The following is a 6,676-nucleotide window of genomic DNA, read 5'->3' as shown; positions in this document are numbered from 1 at the left end:
GGCATCACAATATTTCGATTGAGGTCTCAACATAACTATTCAGAGAAAACCCAAGACACCTACAGGGTAATTTCGCATATTCTTAGGGTAAGTGTCTGTTGTTAGTTGAAAATGTAAATAACATTTCCAATAAGAATATATATATATATATATATATATATATATATATATATATATATATATATATATATATATATATATATATATATATATATCCATCTCGTTCACTCACTGCCCTCCTCCCTCCCTCCCTCCTCTCTCTCTCTCTCTCTCTCTCTCTCTCTCTGTATATATATATATATATATATATATATATATATATATATATATATATATATATATATATATATATATATATATATATATGTGTGTGTGTGTGTGTGTGGGTGTGGGTGGGTGTAGTAAACATATCCAGTGCTTTAAATACAAGCAAAGCATACAGCATTCTATGCATGCTAGAATATTATAATGCCTTTGCAACTGTGGTAACCCGGATGTCACACTGGTCCTGTGTCCCAGGGTAATGGGTTCCATAACACCACAGGCTCAAGGGCCAATGTTACGGAGATGAGCACCGAGGCTACACGCTGCTACAGTGTATGCCCCCAACCGTACCTTTGCCTTTTGCAACATGCTCTTAGCTGAGTAAAAATATCATACTAACTGTACAAGTGCTAGATAATGGCAAGCATTGCACACTGTTTGACAGGGCAGAGAACAAAAGCTTCTAAGCATTACAACTGAAATAAACAATGGGAGACACTTAAAGCTTGTTAACTGAACATGACCCGATTTATAACAGGCAAAACCAACAATGGTGCCTTATATACAATAAAAACTGTATAAAAATGTTGCAAGGCACATCAATATAAGAGCAAAGCATCATAAAACATGCTGAAATACATGATGGAGGACATCAAGAAGGTAACACATGAGTTGTCTTAAATGGAATGCAATAACTTGGTGGTCCTGGGAGACAGCCTAGCCTGGAGGTGAAAATGGGATGTAGGACACGGTATGATCTCAAGCTCTGACCTTGGTGTCAGGGTCATGAAGATATTAAGCTCAGTAGGCACAACTATGCAGCAGAGGCACATATGATAAAAGCAAATGAGACAAAATAAGGCAACTCATAGTGAAATAAAATATCAGGAAAGTTATGCTGCAGTATGTGACACACCAAATTACAGGGCAGAGAGTCATATGTATTTCATAGGCTACATCAGTAAACATGTAGCATTTATTGCAGGAAGCACACATTAAAGTTGGATGTAATAAAATATATGTTTTTAGCACACATTAAAGTTAAATGTAATAAAATCATTTGATATGAAACTCCTTGAACTGGCCAACCAAACAAACCACTCTCTGTCCACCCCACCCCCCTCAAAAAAGCATTATTTTTCACAAGGTTTATGAGGCATTAGTCAAGAATATCAACTGCCATTACATTTTGTCAAAAAAAATCATACCTATGTGATTATGTATATCATATAAATCAGAAAAAAAACATTACATGCTGTAATACAAACAAGATTACTCCTGAAAGCCACATTAATGATGCTAGACACGTGATGATAGACACTTAGTGTGATGAAATTACATGCTGTATTTCACATCATGAAACCAAGCCAAGTGTCACTGCAGCACATTATTAGGTAAGGCAGACATCAAAAGCTTGTTACCTGAACAAGATTAAACATAACAGGCAAAATCCACAATAAAGTATTGCATACTGTTGGGTAGGGAAGAGAACAAATGCTTCCAAGCCTGAAATAAATAAACAATGGCAGATATTCAAAGCTTGTGAGCTGAACAAGATCTGATTTATAACAGGCAAAACCAGCAATGGTGCATTACATGCGATATCTGGCAGGGGATTCCTTGCATTACAACTGGAAAGTGGCAGACACCTAAAGCTTGTTAACTGAACAAGATCTGATTTATAACAGGCAAAACCAACAATGGTGCATTACATGTGATATCTGGCAGGGGAGATAAATGATTCCTTGCATTACAACTGGAAAGTGGCAGACACCCAAAGCTTGTTAATTGAACAAGATCTGATTTATAACAGGCAAGACCAACAATGGTGCATTACTTGCAATATTTGGCAAAGTATATGGAAAAAATTTCTTGCCGTAACAAGAGTAATACTAAATAATGGCAAATCCCACGAAGTATCTCTTCTTTTGACAAAGCCTGTGCTCTTTCCTGCAGGGCTGTCAGAGTCTGTTTGCTCCACCCAACATTTACTGAAATACCCCTGAGTCATGAGTGAAGTGTTGAAATTGACGGCAAGTGAAATACTGTGCTTAGAAATCTATTAGCATTTGGAGTTTGATAGTATAAGGCCAGAGCAAACCTCCTCTCTTGTAACCCATATCTCCTAGTAGGCTTAGATCCTGGCATCTTGCAGCATGTTGAACCTGACCTTAGAAAAAATCCACCCCTATTGGATCTAAAAAATTGCTGGCTCTGGGCAAAAACTGCCGAGGAGTTGTAACAGCCTGGGCTTTGAGCTGCCTTGCCTCCCGGTGCAGACGACAGACTGTTTTGTGCAGCAATTTTCACTTTTCATGTCTGAAAATACATGCAAAAATATTTAATCACAATTCTAAATAATAAAATATGTGCATGTAATTGCATTATTTTCAGTGCTATAAGGAAAGTGAATCTAAGCATTGACATTATGTCTGCACGTCAGCTTCGATGGAAGGCTTCACTTAGATTGCCTGACAAGAGTAATATTTTCAGGAGAGATGGGTGAGAGGATACAAGTGGGGACTCTTGACAGATATAATGTCAAGATCTACAAGCACCCATTTTCTATATGTATATCTTTGATGTTCAGTCCATATCAAAACATTTGTCAATGTGTTGCCACACTAAAAATCTAAAAATTCCCTGTTTTTGCAATGTTAGTCATACCTAAGCCCTGCTAAACCATCCAAGTGATTCAAGAATGAGTTCCGGGGGGCAGCATGAGCCAATACTAAATGGCGCCACTATAAAAAAAAATGCCTGCATCATGACGGGCCTGGGCCGACGCCAGGCCCCTGAAGAAAACCTACCGGCGCTATAGGAAGGTGGGGGAAAAAAAAAGGATCACATCAGAAGAATGGACAAAGGTTTGTTAGTGGCACTTCAAGGTTATGCTACCTCTCCAAAGATTGGCCAGTCATGGTTTAAAGTGGAACAGGATAAACAAGAAACAGGCAGGTATCTGTGGACACTACTGTTACTATCAATTGCCAGCCTGTGGCAAAATTCGAACCTATGCTATCAAAAACATAAGACCCATGTGCTGATCACTCGACTAATCGTAACGGTACTACAGCCATAGAAACATAATAGAGTTTAAATATATCATTCAAAATGTCAACCTTTTTACATACCTTTTTTTAAGATATGTAGCATACTGGTGTTACAGTTAAATATTGAACTAAATTTGTATGCAGAGATGTGAGGTATGTTATTAAGCTGTAATGTTTCCAACACATTAGTTGTGATTAAAGCAACACGGAATAGTAACTAAAGAGGATAAATTATCACTGAGAACAAGAGGTTCCTTACTATATTGTGGTGAGCTTGATGGCTGAGTCGAGCTTCCTCCAACCCCATCTAGTTCACACTCTGTTGAGAGGCAATTTTTTAATCAAAGTGAAAAATGGAAGCAAATGGTCACTAAAATTAGTTATTATACTTGGTGTCACAAATTCGGGCAAATAATTTAGGGAAGGACTCCCGGACTTGGCATCACTGATGAGGTAAATGATCTCGTGCACTCATTGGACTATAATATATACATTGTTATAATGTGTATTATTGTCTTGTTACTATATATTACCTACTGATAATGGAAATACATGTCAGGATTAATCATCAAATACAAGGAAAAAAGAATCATGTATGGAAATTGTGAACTTTTAAGTTCATGTAACAAGCAAGGTTTATTATACACAAAAAGGTTGGATACTTCAGATGTAAAAGATTTTTGGATATAACATCACCCCCTTCCTCCATATTGGTTCTTTAAAGCAAGGGTTGACTACAGCTGATTATTATTTGCGGCAGGTTTAATGACACTTTTTTTAGTGCAAAGCATCTGGAAATCAATGATCATTATGGAATACTTCTCATGAGTAGCTACTAAAACTTAACAACCTAGAATGATGCACAATCAGACTATAAAGGATAGATATGTTACAAGACATAGCCACATTGGTGGATCCAAGGGGGGGCCCAGGGGGCCTGGGCCCCCCCATAGTCCTGAGTGATACAGGAAAACTAGCTCAAAAGCGCGCTGCGGCTAAAAAAATGCTTTGGCACAAAGTCCAGGCCGTTATACCCATTGATTTAGGTCAGTCCACCAGTTTTTCAAGACCAGGACTGCCGAGAATGGCTAATCGGTAATGCTAATGCTCCTTCCATCCGCAAAAAGTCTGACGTCCCCCCCCCAAACTCATTTCCTGGATCTGCACCCAAAGACATACCATAACATGGTTCAGTGATCATGGAAAAAAAAAGTTAAGACAATCAATATCCAATCATTTCGGGATACACAAATCAGCATCCATATGAAGGAATTCTACAACTTAAAAGTGATGTTGAGCAGGGCATGTGTTAAGTGACTTGCACAATCTATTTTGTGATGTCATAATTAGATTAATAACACAACAATCAACAAACACTAGATGAAGTATTCATACCAAAATCAGTACATGGAGCTGGTGCACTGCAATGGGGAGCACATTCCTGCAGCCTATATAGCAATAGGGTTGGATGCTGCCATGTACTTCAGGGGGTGGCTAAATGTCTTCACCCTTGGCCTCTTTCTTGGACTCTCCCCTTCATCTGCCACATTCTCTTGGATGATATCGAACATGTTCGGATCTGTTGGGATGTGGTTGTATTAGATGTGGAATAACATACGACAGTGGAACATGGATGGAAAGAGTATGTCCACACGGTAAAATACAGAGATGAGGATTGCACTGCATTAGTTAAGTGATTACAAGATGTAAATTGAAATTCTTTGGATACTGAAAGGATGTACGGGGACAACTGGGTGAGAAGGGAGAGAGATGCAGATTTTGATGTTATATAGCTAGTTACATCAATGAAGACTTAGGACATACACATTCAGAAAGACCACAATTTTGGCTGCTAGACAGAGAAGCACTAGATGTCAAAGTGCCAGGACATTGAAGGAATTAATAAGAAAAGCAATAATAATTAATGAGTATAAATATATTTCTGATATTTTTGTTTATCTTAATACTAGTATTAGAATTTTCAAACACTAATAATATAATAAATAAATATTGATAAATTAATGAAAATAAATACATTAATTGTACTAATACTACCACTAACAATATTAACAGCACTGCACCTAAGAGACTGAGCAATAAACTGAGTCTGAAATATAACCATAATTGAACTGTCTCTGTCTGAGTGTTATGTGAAACTTGCTCCATGCACGTGATAGGAATGGCATAGATGCATGCAGGTTGCTGAGATACAGTCACCAGCCACTTGTAGATATGGCACCAAAATGTTTTGGAAGCATTGGCGGCCAACTTCTATTTATTTAATTATTCTTTTCTTTAAACAAAGGAGACAGCTCAAGGGCAACAAAGTGTACTAGAAAAAAAAGCCACACTACTCACCACTCCCAAACAGACAAAAGTAGTGTCTTGATACACTCTTCTTGAAGGTCAAGTTATAAGCAGGAGGAAATGCAGGCGAAGGAAGGCTGCTCCAGAGTTTATCAGTGTAAGGGATGAAAGTGTGAAGATGCTGTTAACTTTTGCATAATATGTTTGGCAAGATAGAACATGCAGTAATTGACTTAAATTAGAAAAGTATAGATTTAGGAGGGAAATGGGCAGGCATTGGTTTAGTAATAGGGTGGTGGGGGAATGGAATAGACTCAGTAATCACATAGTGAGTGCAGGGACGATAGCTTGTTTTAAGAGTAGACTGGATAGCTACATGGACGAGGCTGACAGGTGGTAGTGGGGAGGAATCTGGAGCTGCCGTGTGTAGGCCATTCGGCCTCTTGCAGTCTCCCCATGTTCATGTGTTTAAATCAAGTGCAGCGGCCAGCGGGGCCGCGGGAGGAGGGGAGGCATGCAGTTAGCAAGTTCAGAACAGCAGTCAGCGTGAAAATGATTAGAATTTCCACATTATCATTATTTATATATATCACTTACCCTCGGCTGGCATCCTTCCGTAATAAATGTAGCTTCATACTAGGCTACGTCCTCTTTATCACCACAAAGGGACATGATTTGAGGCTCCGGCTGGTAAACGTGGCGGCCGCGTCGGTGTTATGATTTTTGAACGAGGCAGCGTTGCAATCGGAGCAGAGAAAGATATTGCTGCGAATAGCGGTATAATAAACAGTATAAGTTAGACCGAGATAATTATATTCACCCACTCTTTCCCCCTACAAACCAATGATTCAATGTAAATCATTACTGATGGAAGTCAGCGTGCGTGCTAAAACAATGAGTTTGGAAGAAAAACATGATCACATAGTTTTTAAAGAACAGCAGTAGGGCTACAACCTTGGTTCATTCCGGTATGTATACAGAAAGGTTAAACACATAAAACACATCTAACCACTGCTAGCCTCCCACAAATGCAGAGAAAGTAATATAATTGC

General features: G+C 38.5%; 1 long non-coding RNA gene across 1 annotated transcript; it reads right to left on the bottom strand.

The window, feature by feature from the left end:
• Positions 1-388: 388 nt before the first annotated feature.
• Positions 389-6,335, bottom strand: LOC126997174 (uncharacterized). The gene is made up of 4 exons (XR_007751923.1): positions 6,222-6,335; positions 4,713-4,896; positions 3,577-3,636; positions 389-2,583 (listed from the first exon to the last, which is right to left on the bottom strand). It is a non-coding gene; the product is annotated as an uncharacterized LOC126997174 (long non-coding RNA).
• Positions 6,336-6,676: the final 341 nt, after the last annotated feature.

Source organism: Eriocheir sinensis, chromosome 11 (genome assembly GCF_024679095.1).
Source record: "Eriocheir sinensis breed Jianghai 21 chromosome 11, ASM2467909v1, whole genome shotgun sequence".
Lineage (NCBI taxonomy): Eukaryota > Metazoa > Arthropoda > Malacostraca > Decapoda > Varunidae > Eriocheir > Eriocheir sinensis.
Note: the sequence above shows the minus strand (reverse complement) of the source record. Positions and strands in the feature narration are given on the sequence as shown.